This window comes from Camelus ferus, chromosome 3 (assembly GCF_009834535.1).
Source record: "Camelus ferus isolate YT-003-E chromosome 3, BCGSAC_Cfer_1.0, whole genome shotgun sequence".
NCBI lineage: Eukaryota > Metazoa > Chordata > Mammalia > Artiodactyla > Camelidae > Camelus > Camelus ferus.
The window spans coordinates 26,382,904-26,399,502 of record NC_045698.1 but is presented as its reverse complement, the minus strand read 5'-3'; positions in this window follow the sequence as shown (position 1 = coordinate 26,399,502).

The following is a 16,599-nucleotide window of genomic DNA, read 5'->3' as shown; positions in this document are numbered from 1 at the left end:
TACAGCTGATTTTCATAGGGTGCTTGTAATCAGTCGTGGGTCTTCAAGCCACACCTTGTATATTTGGATGTTTTAGAAAATCAATATTTTGCTGTTAAAAATAATAAGTCCCAAGGGGCATTACAACAGACTTGGTCCTGCTCTTTCTTTTTCATAGTTCTGAAAACAGAATGCTCATAAAGCTCGTAATGTCTCAGCTTTTAAAGCTTTTAAAGACACATTCAGCTTGTCGTGAGTTAGACTCAACCTTTGCCATGGCTCATTTCCTGCAAAGAGACTCAGTGGTTTGTAGAGTTCTCCAGGTGTCCAAGATAGACCAGGTGGAAATAAACCAAATTCCCTTCAAACACAAAAGCTTCTAGCTATAATCCCCCTTGGAGAATAGAGACTCGTCTACAGGTAAGCTTTTCTGGCTTTTAACCCACTTAAGTTTCCGGTTAGAGCCACACTGGATACCATGTTCCCATTAGGATATACTACAGGAATATCTACATCACTTTCTTTGGGTCTTTATCCAAATGTCTGACTAGGGAGGTCTTGCCTGCCCTCTCCATCTAATATTCCAGGCCTCCCGATACTCCCCATGCTTGTAATAGGTACTCTACATTTTACTGGTTTCTCTTTTTTAACTATCTCCCCTAGTAGAATATAAACTCCATTGAGAGCAAGAAAGTACATCTTTTTATTTACTGCTATATTCCCAATACCTTGAACAGTACCTGACACGCTGGGGAAGAAGGGACTTCAGGAAATTCACATTGAATCAATACGCGGATGGTGGCCCTTCCGGAACATTTTACCGAGCACCTGGGCAGTGCCTAGTGCTTGCTCCACGCTCTCACGTGCCAGCCACGTTGGCTCAGAGACAGCAAGTCCCCCACTTGCTTTGGTTTTTCTGTCTTATTTTATCCAAAGCCACAAATCAAGGAATTGGTAAGTAAGATGAAACGGCAGGCAACAGAGAGTCTCAACCCAAATACCCTTAAACCAAAACAGACTTACTTCCTATCATCGCTGAATAAGCTTTGCTTCTGTTACAGGTTGAATTCTGTTCCTCCAGAAAAAAATACTTACATCCTAACCTCCAGTACCTCAAAATGTGACTTTATTTGGAAATAGGGTCTTTACAGAGGTAATCAAGTTAAAATGGGCCCATTAGGGTGGGCCTTGATCCAGTATGACTGGTGTCCTCATAAAAAGGGGAAAAATGGACACAGACACAGACGTGCAGAGGGAAGGTGTGGAGACACAGGGGGAAGATGGCCTAGAGTGATGCATCTACAAGCCCAGGGATGCCAGCGATGGTCAGCATGTACCAGAAGCCAGAAGAGGCAGGGAGGATTCCCGGCTAGAGGAATCAGAGGGCACTTGGCCCTGCTGACATTGTGATTTTAGACTTGTGGCCTCCAGAACTGTGAGATAGTTGAATTCATGATAGTTGAAATACTATGTTGTATTTAAGCCCCCTAGTTTTTGGTACTTTTATCACAGTGGCCCTAGGGCAGACAGCTCTGTATAAACCTTAATGCAGGGCTCAGTTCCTATGATAGGGACCCCCTTTCTCTGCCTCCAGTCTTGGCCACACATCCTCAGGCTAAGGTGGTTCTTCTCACTGCTCCCAGCATGGCCACCTGCAATTTCCAAGGCCTCCTGCTTCTTCATATTTAATGAGGAAGAGAGAATCAGCTCTTGCAACAGCTGACTGAAGTCTGGGATTTGAGTCGAACTCCTGACATAGACTGATTAGAAGTCATGTAGCCAAATAGCAAATTGATGACAGTATCCATGGGGAGAGACTGTGTCAATTACTTTCAGCCAGTAAAGGCCTTCCTCTTGAGATGGGGCAGAGTCACTGCTGGTGCCCACATGTCTCCCCTCAGCCTTCAATCTACTCACTGCAAACACCTGCTATTTCTGCTGGACAGCTTTTCCCCCCCGACCACAGGAACCTGTTTGGCCCCTGCACAGAGCAAGCGAGAAGCTCCAGAGTTAATGCTCCCAGGAACAGCGCTCAACTAAGGATTAACAGGGAATGAGAATCCAAATAACCCAGCATCCTCACTCTTCAGTCAGAAGGACTCTGAGGCGGGTTCCACAGAGCATCCAGAGTTTCCCAGAGGTCCTGAGCACTAGTTGCCCACAGGGATTAGTTAATACACCCTTCACTGACCTTGCCCCTCCCCACCACAATTCCTCACTCTCCCACCAGTATGTCTCCCAAATAAATTACTTTCACTTAAATCTTTGTGGCAGGTTTGCATCTAGGGGTATCTAAACCAGGATAAGGCTCAATAAATTGCAAGAGAGAAAAGTCATAGTTCTGTTAGAAAAGAGAAAGGGTAAGACTGGAAAGCACTAGGAAGTCAACCAATGAATGCCCTCCATAGTCATTACTGTTTCCTCTCTTTCAATTAATTAATAAGACAACTATGTTTTCTCCTACAGTTCTGTTAAACTGACAAGAGCACAGCATTGCCTGGCAAATCAGAAAGCATACACAGGGGGTTCCAGTTTTGCTACACCCTCCCCTACCTGTTATGTTTCTTTAAGCAAGTAATTTCCCTTCATCATGTCTCAAGTTCCTACTTCATAAAGACTGAGACCAATGATCCTTGTCCCTATAGAGTATGACCCCAAGAAAGCAGAGTATGGCGTAAGGCAGATTCATCTTAAACCTCTTTCCAAGTGGGGCTCTTGCTAACTATATATAGAAAACCCTAAAAGGTCGACACAAAAACTACTAGAACTAATCAAAGAATTCAGCAAGGTAGCAGGTTACAAGATTAATGTTAAAAAAGATCAGCTGCATTTCTTTACACTAATGATGAATCAACAGGAAAAGAAACAATCCCCTTTAAAATAGCACCCAAAGTAATAAAATACCTAGGAATAAATCTAACCAAGGAGGTGAAAGACTTATACATGGAAAACTATAAAACACTGATTAAGGAAATTAAAGAAGACTTTAAAAAATGGAAAAATATCCCATGCTCCTGGATTGGAAGAATCAATATTGTTAAAATGGTCATACTGCCCAAAGCAATCTACAGATTTAATTCAACCCCTATCCAATTACCCAGGACATATTTCACAGAACTAGAACAAATCATAATAAAATTTATATGGAACCACAAAAGACCTAGAATTGCCAAAGCATTACTGAAGAAAAAGAAAGAGGCTGGAGGAATAACTCTCCCAGACTTCAGACAATACTATAGAGCTACAGTCATCAAAACAGCATGGTATTGGTACAAAAACAGACATATGGACCAATGGAACAGAATAGAGAACCCAGAAATGAACCCACAAAATTCTGGTCAACTAATCTTCAACAAAGGAGACAAGAATATACAATGGAATAAAGACAGTCTCTTCAGCAAATGGTGTTGGGAAAACTGGACAGCAGCATGTAAATCAATGAAGCTAGAACACTCCCTTACACCACACACAAAAATAAACTCAAAATGAATCAAAGACTTAAACAGAAGACAAGATACAGTAAACATGCTAGAAGAAAACATAGGCAAAACATTATCTCACATACACCTCAGAAATGCTCTCCTAGGGCAGTCTACTCAAGCAATAGAAATAAAAGCAAGAATAAAGAAATGGGACCTAATGAAACTTACAAGCTTCTGCACAGCAAAGGAAACCAGAAGTAAAACAAGAAGAAAACCTACAGAATGGGAGAAAATTTTTGCAAGTGAAACCGACAAAGGCTTGATCTCCAGAATATATAAGCAGCTCATACGACTCAATAAGAAAAAAATAAACAACCCAATCCAAAAATGGGCAGAAGACCTAAACAAGCAATTCTCCAAGGAAGACATATAAATGATCAAAAAGCACATGAAAAAATGCTCAATATCACTAATTATCAGAGAAATGCAAATCAAAACTACAATGAGGTATCACCTCACACCAGTCAGAATGGCCATCATTCAAAAGTCCACAAATGACAAATGCTGGAGAGGCTGTGGAGAAAAGGGAATCGTCCTTCACTGCTGGTGGGAATGCAGTTTGGTGCAGCCACTGTGGAAAACAGTATGGAGATTCCTCAAAAGACTAGGAATTGACTTACCATTGACCCAGGAATCCCACTCCTGGGCATATATCCAGAAGGAACCCTACTTCAAAAAGATACCTGCACTCCAAAGTTCATAGAAGCACTATTTACAATAGCCAAGACATGGAAACAGCCTAAATGTCCAACGACAGATGACTGGATAAAGAAGAGGCAGTATATTTATACAATGGAATACTACTCAGCCATAAAAAACAACAATATAACGCCATTTGTAGCAACATGGATGTCCTTGGAGAATGTCATTCTAAGTGAAGTAAGCCAGAAAGAGAAAGAAAAATATCATATGAGATTGCTCATATGGAATCTAACAAAACAAAACAAAAAAAAGAACATAAATACCAAACAGAAACAGACTCATAGACATAGAATACAAACTTGTGGTTGCCAAGGGGGAGGGTGTGGGAAGGGACAGACTGGGAGTTCAATATTTGTAGATACTGACAGGCATATGTAGAATAGATAAACAAGAGTATACTGTATAGCACAGGGAAATATATACAAGATCTTGTGGTAGCTCACAGCGAAAAAGAATGTGACAATGAATATATGTATGTTCTTGTATAACTGAAAAATTGTGCTCCACACTGGAAATTGACACAACATTGTAAACTGACTATAACTCAATAAAAAAAAGTTTTTAAAAAAAGATGAAGCATACATATACAATGGAATATTATTCAGCCATGAAGAAGGAAGTCTTGCCATTTGCTACAACTTGGATGAAACTCGAGGGCATTATGCAAAGTGAAATAAGTCAGAGAAAGACAAATAAGTATGATCTTACTTATGTGTAATCTAAAAAAGCCAAACAGAGAAACAGAGTAGATCAGTGATCAGTAGGCTTGGGAGGGGAAGGGGGAGACTGGGGAGATATTGGTCAAAGGGTACAAACTTCCAGTTATCAGATTAACAAATTCTGGGGATATAATGTACAGAATGGTGATTATAGCTACTAATAATATATTCTTGAATGTTGCTAAAAGAGTAAATCTTAAATGCTTTCACCACAGAAAAGAAATGGTCATTAAAAACACAATCTTTAACCATTCTGGAGGAGCTGAGAAATGGTTCCCCTAGTGAGGTAATGAGGTCAGTCTTGCTGAGCCCCCAGCATGAGTAGCCTATCTGAGGTAAACTTTCCCCACTTCTTCCAGAACATTTTGCCATTGCCTCTGGTTGGCAGAGAAACAATCCACTGGAAAAACCACCCTGTGTCTCCAGCAAGCAAAGGCAGTGCTTTCCAAGTGTTGCAGGACACATCCTTCCAGTTCTCCTTTGTTCTCTGAGTATAAGCAGATGTTAGAGATTCTTCTCATTATCTTGGGACACTGTATAATATTATTATGGTGTCAGGCTATTAGAGGCAACAAATGCTATACAACAACAGCTTTAATTGAGGCTTAGAGATGAACTGTAAATATGTAACCTTACTTGGGGGTGTTTGCAAATGCTTTCTGGAAACAGTTAAAAAAGATGTTTTCAATTGTTCGAACAACAGCTTGCCCTGCCAAGATCAAGTAAAAGCTTCTTAAGATATGGGCACCATAAACATATTTCTTAAGATTTCTTTTTTTCTTTTTCTTTTTTTCTTTTTCTTTTTCTTTTTTTTTTTTTTTTTTTTTTTTTTTTGCCAGACGCACAGCAAAATCTGTGAGCCAGAAAGTCTCATGCATGCCACTTCCTGGACTCTTCCAGAGAAAAACTAATGAAACACTGCAAAAGTTGCACTCAGATCTACCGTGATCTCACGGCCACAGAATTCCACTTTTTCTTTGAAGTTACTTTACTACGATAAGAATTATCTGTCCATGAGTCTGGACTTGGCACTGGCCTATCCCTAGGCATGGGGATTTGGGTGTAGGCAACAACAGCCCATCTTCAGCAGGGAAGCTCCTGACGTAGAAGGCTGCCCATCAATCTTAGCTGACACACTTGTCACCGTCCATGCAAAGCGGCTGGTCCTGAGCTCCCTGGGGTGAATTACAGCCCTCAAACACTTGGTGGAGGCAGATTATGATTCTGAGGTACAGGATAAAAGACAGAAAAACCTGGGTCATTTGAGATTGGTTCCAGGCAGAAACTGTTAAACAACAGTCAGAGTCTCCTTTACTGGACAGAAACTGAACAGAAAAGAAAACAGAAACTGAACACTTTGAAAAGTACATTCAGAACGGAATCCAGAGTCCAGAGGCAAGTTATCCAGGCTGTGGATTATGCAGGCCACTTTGTCCAAAGTCTGATTCCAAAGAATTGACTCCGATGGATTTTTCTTTGTATGACTTGTTATCATGTGCACAAGAAAGGGACACCTTAAGATTTTGTTGCTTGTGGGTAACAATAATCAAAAGTTGTGTGAAAAATCTAGAAAAATAAGGGATTATAAAGTCTCAGTAATATAGATCCTGCAGTCCAGAATTTAGGATCCTTCTATCATTATTGTCTTTCCAAAGAAATTAACAATGAATAATGACAGGAGGGTGAGTTTAAGCAATTTACTTCATTATAATTCCATATCCTTCAGCAGGGGATGGGGAAGAGGTGAGAACTAAATTTTAATTATTATCGTGTAATTGCACAGCAAGAGCTATAAACTACCGTATTTGCCATGAAAATACTGTTTACCTAAATAAAACTGCACCTGAGAAACAAATCTATAATTCAAATACTGTAAGTTCATTTAGGTTTATTCCCCAACTCCATCCTCAAATCCAGCAACAAGTCTAGTTTAATAAAGTGTTTACTGTATTAAATAGATGTGATTTAGCCAGTGTGGTTTTCATTTCTCTTCATTTCCCATGACCAAAACTGGCATATGTAAGTAAGATTTTAATGTCAAGGTACCTTTGGCAAGTAAAAGGGAATACCCAGCACTTTGCTGGGTCCACATTTTCTCTGGTATATCCTCTCCTTAATAATAACAGAAATATTATTTAGATTTCTCAATTTATTTTTTAAAATTCTACTTGGGGCGCAAGACTGAAATTGGGACCAAAATTTCAAAAGAAAGCCAAAATGGGTAAGAAGCTACAGCAATGTATTTGTAATAGTGATTATAAACATGGCCAGACCTAGGTTCATAAGCTTGGCTCCACCACTTACTGACTATGATACCATGCAAGTTTCTTAACTTCTCTGAGCCTTGGTACCCACATCTACTACGTGGGTGTAGCACTATCTACTTCACAAGAGTTATTGAAGGGACAGAAAGAGATCACTTGTGCATACACTTGCCCCAAATCTGGCCATATAGCATTTTATTTAACATGTTTAGTAGTGACAGGCACTATTGTAAGTGAAATAACTTTAAAAACTGGGATTTGAACCCCAGGCAGCCTGGGTCTAAACCACTATTCTGAGCAGCTACAATATGCAGTCAAATGGGAACACATAAACAGTAATGATTATTGCTGCAATTAAGGTTGTATCTGTTAGCTATTGCTATATAACAAAATATCCCAAAGCATAGTGGCTTAAAATAATAACATAGTACTTCTCACTGGTCTATATATCAGCTGGGCAGTTCTGCTGATCTTGGCTAGGCTCACTTTTGAGTCTGTGGACAGCCGGCAGGTTGGCTAGAGGCAGACTGGTCTTGGATGGCCTCAGATGACCTGAATCTTCTCTATGCGTCTTTTACAGTCTTTTAATGGGCTAGTATGGTCATGATCTCACAGTTATGGCGAAGATGCAACAGCAGCAAAGATTGAGTCCAGAATGCATACTTTGTACCACATTTATTAACATCCCATTGGCCAAAACAAGGCATGTAGCTGACCACAGAGTCAAGAGCTGGGTCAAACTGCCCCTCCCAAAGTAGGAGGAGTGGAAACTTGGGGCTTTCATTTTATTTTCTTAATTGATATATAGTCAGTTACAATGTGTCAATATGTGGTGTACAGCATAATGTCCGAGTCATGCGTATATATAATATATTTGCTTTCATATTCTTTTCATTAGTTATTCCAAGATATTAAATATAGTTCCCCATGCTATACAGAAAAAAATTGTTTTTTATCTAGCTTTATATATAGTGATTAACATTTGCAAATCTCGAAGGAAACTTGGGGCTTTCAATGCAATTAATCTACTGCAGAAACATGCAGAATTATAGAGGCAGCAGAATTAAACCTGAAGAATGAATTCTTTAAACAAATATCTTGTCAAAAACCTACCCAAACCCATGAGGAATAAACATGCCTAAATTTTTTTTATAAATGCTTAATAAAATACAATATTAAGTTAATTTATTAACATTTGACTAGGACTTTAACATAAGTGACACTATATATATTTTTACATGTAATCCTCATAACACACCATAGAGAAGGTAAGGCAGAAAGAGTTTCAGGTGCCAGCCTCCCTCTAGTTATTTTTACAACGTGGATTATACTAGTAAAAACTGGCAAATTTTGTAATACCATACCTTATTAAGAGAGAGCAAATTGGTTATAATGAGAATCACTCCTACTGATCATAATGATGGTTGTGATGACTTCAAATTCAATTTGTAAAATATTTTATTAAATTAAAAATTTAGACCTGACATTTCTGGGTTAAAAGCCAAGATATTATTTTAGGATATGAGGTAAAATGATTTTGCTGTTAATATGAGTATAGCTCTAAAATATAGAGAGAAACCTTTTTATCTAGATGGCATTTAGAGATAAGAATAACCATCATAATACTTCTCTTTTACAGCAAAAGGAGATATTATATGCACACTCTGAGCAAGAGGAAGATCCTTCAACAAGAAATATTTGAATGTGTGTAGTGGACACCACTGACAAGATGTATAAGCTTGGATAAATTATTTATCCTCTCTCTACCTTAGTGTTCTCATCTGTAAAATGGGAGTAATAACGGTGCTTACTTAATAAGGCTTCTATGAAACAAACAGGATCAAATGATATACTATATGTTGTAAAGTATTTATAGTAACATCCAGAACACAGCACGCAATAATAGGTAACAGTTTCAATCATCCTCACTATTAAAGCAACACACTTTATGGCAAGGTTTTACTCCACTATCTGTCTGCTCTTAACTTAGTCCCTCTGGTTAATTATATATAGAATTTAAACTAACCAAACTGTATTTGCACTTTACAGAATCTAAAGCCTCCAATTAAGGAGATGTGCAGATGGGTATCTTTCATTGATCAGATGGAGACATCTTCCATGGAGGTACAATCACAGCTTCAGGGGATGCTAAACAACCATCAGGGAAAAGGGAAGAAGAGTTTCAGAGAGGTGAGTATGAAATCAGGGAATTCCTAGATACTGTGTAAACACCTGGGGCTATCGTGGGCTGAGAACAGGTGGGCACTAAGGGAATCCGAGAACTGAGAAAGGTGATGTAACAGGAAGGGCCTGGTTTAAGGGGGGACTGCAAACGCCAGGAACCACACAATTCCTAGAGCACACCCTATGCCACTCAGTTAGGCAGCCAGAATTTTCAGCTCAATCTATTGGTGGGTTTTCTCTTGATGAAGAAATCTCCAGATAGGAATGGAAAATAATGTTTGCCTTATAATAAATGTTTGCTGGAATGTCTTTGCCGAGTATACTGAGGGAGGCCTACTGACTTTTCTAAGAATGTATGTGATGCATGAAAAAGGAGTACTGTAGAAACTCTTTAGCATATATGAGGCAAGACAAAGAACAGAGATATTTTGACAATTAGGACAACACCTATCTGCTTTAAACGGAGTCGTAAAGTTGTCAGCAAGTAATTAAGAAAAAGCACCACTGAAATGAAACTTGGCTCTAAACTTTTGTTACCACTTTAAAAACACTCAAAAAGTTATCTAGAACCCAGCAAATTGAATGTGTTTGAATGTGTCCATTCCCACTTAGAAGGACCACCGAATACCTGCAGGAGGCACCCAACCTTCAGCCAACGGTTACTTTGCACAGAGCCCCTCACCAGCACTCCTTGTCTAAGAGCGCTAGTCCAAATTGGTGTAAGTCTGAACGAGAAAATATTTTTGATATTTTGACGAAATTATTTTATGGGAACATATGCTAAGATACAGCAAAATATGCTTTTTCCAGCAATGAAGCTAATATCTACCTTAATTAAGTATAATTTATAATTAGTCTATTATATATATGCAAAGGCATTAAATTGATGTCACTGGAAGAATCCTTTAAAAGTTTGTTCTTTCGAGTAATCTCAACGTTCCTCCCTGGGATCTATTTTTATAAGTTCATTTGCATCAAGTTCTGAGTGGTAGTAGTGTTTGGTGGAGTTTTTGGGGGTTTTTTCCAGTGTGTTTTGGTGAGAAAGGAAAAGCAAACACTAGCCCAGCCATGTCTATCCTGTTCTGAATTCCCCTCTAATGGGATCTGAATTGAAAGAGATTTTACCTCTGTAAAGGTCTTTGACAGTGATCGTCCGATGTGGTTCTGAACAGAGACAGGACACAGAAAGCAGTGAGAAGGGAGTGGAAGGAGACCAGAGATGGAAAAGATACCGCCAGCCAATCCTGCTTGTTCTTGGGAGCTCCAGCTTGGAGTGGAGTCACTCATCCCAGGGAAAGAAAACCTCAAGGCTCCAAACACACAGGAACCATTTCAGTCATTCATGTATATTCAAGAAACATTTACAGAGAACCTAATATTAACCAAGTACTGCGCAAAGCAGTAAGAATAGTTGTTCCAGTGCTTCCAAAGAGCAGTATTATCATGGCCCTGAGCCTCCAGGGGCCACAGTGCAGCAAGGAATATAAATTCAGAAACCAGTCCTGATGATCTGCAGTAGGTGAGGTAATGCTAGTTGCTTTAACAAGCAATCCTCCCAAATTTCAGTGATCGATGTTTCTTTCTTGCTCATGTAACATGACGCAGGCATCTCTGACTAGCTGGCAGCTCTCTACCAAAATGTGATTGAAAGACCAAGGTTTATTCCATCTTGTGGCTTCACCATCATCAATACTTGGTCCCCAAAGTTACATTACGGACACAAATTGCCAATATCAGGAATGAAAGGAGGATAATCACCACAAATCTTATATATCAAACGGATAAGAAATGAACATTATGAAAAACTTTATGCCAACAAATTCCATGACTTAGATGAAACGAACAAATTCTTGAAAAATACATCTTACCAATTCTGAGGCAAAATGAAGTAAAAAAAAATTCGAATAGCCCTATAGCTATTAAATAAATTGAATTTATTATTCAAAGTTTTGCCACAAACAAAACCCTAGGCCCCCATGGTTTCGCTGGTGAATTCTACTGAATATTTACGGAAAAAATAATTACAGTGTTAACACAAACTGTTTTAGAAAATAAAGGAAAAGGAAATACTTCCCAACAAATTGTATGAGGCCAGCATAACCTGAATATTTCAATTTATAAAGACAGTGTAAAAATGATACAGAATTTCAAGGGGCATCACCTCCATTTCAGCCAGTTGGAAGGGGAAACCAGCATAGATGATTTCACATGAAAAGCTTCGTTAGGGCCAGGCCTATATATGAAATACACTACATCCTCTCGTATTCCTTGAGAAACCAACAATACATGTAGGGAAAACCCAGACAGACTGCTGGTCTAGCACAAAGGCAAGACTGCGACTGGCAAAATGAAGGAATGAATGAATAAACCAGCAGTAAGCTAATGATCTAAATAAGCCCCCTTAAAATTGCGTCTACCTAATTCCAGATGAGGTCGTAACTGTGCCAACAATAATGGTTTACAAATCACTAATGGGCCCTGTTTCAGTGCTAATTTGCGGCTAAAACACTGGGTGTGTATTTGCTTTCTGTGGGACTTGGCAGCAGGCCTGGCCTAGAATTGCATGTCACAATCCCAGATCTACGTGAAGCTCCTGGGTTTCTCCTATAGTCACTGAGCCTCCCACCACCCCAGTTCACTTCCTTTCTTGTTTCTTTGAGAAGGTGGGGTACGTGGGAATAGAGGGCGTGGGGGAAGTCCAGAAATCCATCCTAGCAAATTTGATGATAAACACTGTGTGGTCTCCCTGTAGATATGAAAAGCTGGTAAATTTGTTTTAAAGGACAGGAAACTTGTCTCATTTCAATGGATGCCACATGCCTCCGCCACTAAACCCTCTTCCGTGTCCCGTAGATCTGTTTTTCCTTATTTACACTCTCCATCCTACTGTCTCTTTCCTCATTTCCTGACCTACCACAGAATATCCTGTTTCCCTCTAAAGAGCTGAAAGGAACGTAACTTTCTGGAGGTTTCTGAGCATGGCTCAAACCCAGATTGTCATTCTCTGAAAATCAAGGTGACTGTTTCCACCAAACACCAGCAGCGCCATTTGGAGAGGAGGTATATCACCACGGAGAAGAAACGTGAAAACCCGGCTGCTGAACAAAATGGAGTGCGAAGATGTTTCCCATGTCCTTACGCCTCCTGTATGATTTCTTCCATCACCCGATTGCATCTGCAGGCATAATGAGTGAGGATTTCCACCGGTCTTCCCCATCCTCTGCCACCACCACCACCTCCACTCTCCACATCTCTCTGGGTCACAGCCTCCCTGGGACCACACCCACTCTCCAGCAGAATCACTGAGCATCTTTGTGAAGCACCTTGAAGAGTCCAGCCTGAAGGCAGAAAAATGCCCTTTTAGCCGCCGCTGACATTTTATCCTGGTGGTGAGTTTACCTTCAGAAAATATTCTACGTTCAAAACCAACAATTTAGCATTGAACTTGTATTTTATTGTTTCTAATATATATTAGGTTCCTCTCCCCAATGAAATTTTAAGTTCCTTGGGGGCAAATCACGTTTAATGCTGCTTTGGCACATCCACAGCCCTTTATATGGCCCTGCACGTGACACGTTCTCAATAAATATACAGTGATTTGATTTAGATCAAACAAGGCTGCCATCGCCAGTTAAAAGGCAACCGCCCTGAGAAAGACAATACCGTAAGCCTGTTGTATCATTAAACACTTGCATTTGAACTGTTTCTTGCAATGGGGTTTGGGTTGGGACTGACAGAGAGAGAAAAACGCAGTACTGAGAAGAAGCGGCAGGGAAAAGAGAAACCCCCCCTCAGGTGGGGAAAATGGAAATTTGAGGGAGGCTGGGACTACTCTTTACACTGATGGGACTACCAGAGTTCGGAGGAAAAACCACTCCACCGTGGTTAGAATTGTCAGAAAAGACTTTGTGGAGGAAAGAGGACTTCTTGAGGGAATGTAATTTCATTACGCGGAAAAGGCAGAGAGTGTTTCTGGGGGAACAGAAGAAGCAAAGGCCAGGAAGCATGACAGAGTTTGCAAAAGTCAGGGCCTTGATGAGACGGTGCTGGCTTATGGCAAGAATGCCGGGGTCAGGGGTGGGAAGTATGATGGGAGAGTTATTGTGAAGCCCATTTATGGGGAACTCAAAAGCTAGACATGCGAGATGGAAGCCACCATAGGTTCTAAAGCCGGGGAAGACCCTGGTGAGAGTCTTATCTGGGGAAGATTCCCCCCACGGGTAACTGCGACTTAACCTGTTACTATTTCCATATTCAGTTTCCTTGTGAGATCAAGTGCAGTTTAATCAATCAGCGTTCTAGTCTTTCTAAGCTCAGCCTGAACCAAAACCACCTCGACTGTTCCCCTTCTGGCCTCAAACCAACCTTTCCTCACAGCCCAGTACTACTTTTAGAGTCCCCTATAGCATAGCATATTTTTATTCATTATTTGTACAGTGCTTTTTATTTTTCTCATTTTATAGCATCTAAGCAAGCTGGGGAAGACCAGGTTATAAATTTCTCATATAGCATCAGTGTTGGAAAAAAAAAATAGTTATTCATTTAGCTACTGCCACACTAGTGCTGTCCAAAAAAAAAAAAAAATACACCAGCCACTGGGATACGCATATGAATAGGACACCCACAAAGAAGAAAGGCAACCATATAGAAATGGCATCTGAGACTTTATAAGAAGTTCCACAGCTTCTGCTGGAGTCTTTGGGAGCATTTGCTCTTGGAACCCAACCACTACGCTATAAGGAAGCCCAAGCAAATGGGCCCATGTGGCGAGGAACCAAGACCCCCAGTTGACAGCCCCAGCTGAGCACCAACTTGCTCACAGGATGTGAGTCATTTTGGAAGCAAATATTCCAGTCTCAACAGGACCAACCTAGCTGGTACAGTGCAGAACAGAGAGAAGCTGTCCTCACCAAGCACAGCCCAAATGATAGATCTGCGAGTAAAAACAAATGACTGTTGTTTTAAGCCACTAACTCTTGGGGGTTATTTGTTACATAGCAATATGTAACTGCAACATATGTGTAGAAATCAACCTTGTTTCTCCTCACACCATTTACACACACACCACCCCGACAGACTTCCCTAAGGAACCCATATGGAGCAGGTCTCAGTCCCAAGATCCTCTGCATGCTAATACTGTAATCGGATAATACAATCAACGCCTCGGTGAGGTATTCAAATGCCTTCTTCCTGCTAAAAGGTTGGGCTTCTTAAGAAGTCAAGCTAATGAGAACTTCAGGCACCATGGCAATCTTTAGACAAGACATATTTAGTCAGGATGTCTCAAATTTCAGAGCATGAATAGCTTTTGTTTTGGATCCATACTTAAACCTGACTCTACACCCTGGAGTATAGGCCAAACCTTCTACTGGGCAGCTAAACAGACTTCTTTTGTCTTACACACAGGTGAGGGCTGACAGTCCCTCGTAGGGAGGAGACAGGGCAGGAACATGGGGCCACGAGGGTGATGGGTATTTGTAGCTATTTCTCCTTTAGACTAGTGCTTCTGGAGCTTTCATGTACATACAAATCACCCAGGAATATTGTTAAAATACAGATTCTGATTCAGTTGGTCTGAAATGGAGCCTAAACTTTTATATTTCTAACCAAAATCTGGTTGGTGGTCATTTCCGCAAGTCTATGGACCACAACTTAAATGGTAAAGATTTGACCACCATCATTAACAGTAAGCCTTCAGTACCCCATATATGTAACTAACTCCTTCCAAAGACTGAGCCTGGCAAAATAGTCTCACCACCCCATCACCATCTTCTCCATCACCTCCACCACCACTCCACTAACACCACCATCTCCATCACCCCCACTACCACCAGCACCTCCGTCACCACCACCATCACCTCTGCTACCATCTCCATCACTATCACTACCACCACCACCTCTCATAACACCACCACACCCATCACCTCAACTACCACCCCAGTCTCCATCACCACTATCACTCACACCACTACCATCTCCACCACCTCAGTATTGCCCATTAAAAATTATCAGAACTACTTACATGACAGACCATTTATTTATCCAATTAGAACAGTACCCAAGAGATGATACAACCAATAGACACAGGCACTGAAATCAAAGACTGTGATCTCTAATCAAACAATAATGATGATTAGCACTGAAGATTGGTAGTTCATCATATGCAGTCACTCCCAGCAGGAGACACCAGCTCCTTCTGAAATATGTAGGCCCATCTGATTAAAACAGCTAAAGCACAGGAGATCCAAGAGCAAGACAAATCCTAATGACATTATAATACGGCTGTTATTGAGACAGGAGGGAAAGGGGCAGGGTACAGCCACTCAAGGAATGACAACAATTTAACACCAAAATGGTGGAAGATTCACCAAAATGGTGGAAGATTCAACTCCCAGTTGGCCTTAAGGATTAAGAGGTTTGACTTCTAGTAGACCTTGAGCTTCATTACACACTCATTGTAACAGCGTGATGAATAACATGCCTGCAGGCGCCATGACAGTCCCAAGGATAACTGCAAAAGGCGAAGAATACACAGGGGCCCCATTCCTGGGAATCCCAGCCCCTTCCCCAGGGCAGTTGGAATGGTCCCACTTGCAGGCTACTGAGCCCATAAAAACTGACACCACCATGTCTAGCCGCCCTTTTTCACTCCCTCCTCTTTGGAGACAGCCCACACTGTGTCTATGGAGTGCGTACCTACTTTTACTTTAACCTGAGCACCCAATTCCCACATCTCTTTCCTTGCCTTTCTCTTGCCTTACCCTCTATGCAGTATGTATCTCTCTAAATAAATCTACCTTTACTCAACTGTGGCTTGCACTTGAATTCTTTCCTGCGCAAAACCAAGGACCCACACTTGGTGGGGCACATCCCAGGGGCTCAACCGAAGCCTGGGACATGCGCCTCCTCACGCCCCACATTCGTTTTCCTGCATCGTTATGAGACATCTGCCAAAACTGCACCTTCACATAAGCACTTTTTGGACTGGTAGAAGAGGTCATATATTCAGAAGGTAAAAAAATGTAAGTGGCTGGGCTTAGCTTACAGCTGATACAGGTAACTCTTCTGTTACATAAAATTAAAAACAGAAAACTGTGGTTTCTTTCCTAATCATTCTTTCTTCCCTAAGAAGATCTTTATAATGAGCTGCCAAGTGTGCTTAACTTCTGTGTCCACCAAACTCTAATCCCTGGCAAACATAATTTTCATTCTAGAAATGAGAAATCTGCCCAAGCAGTAGCAGCACAACGTTGAGAACATCTGTGCTCC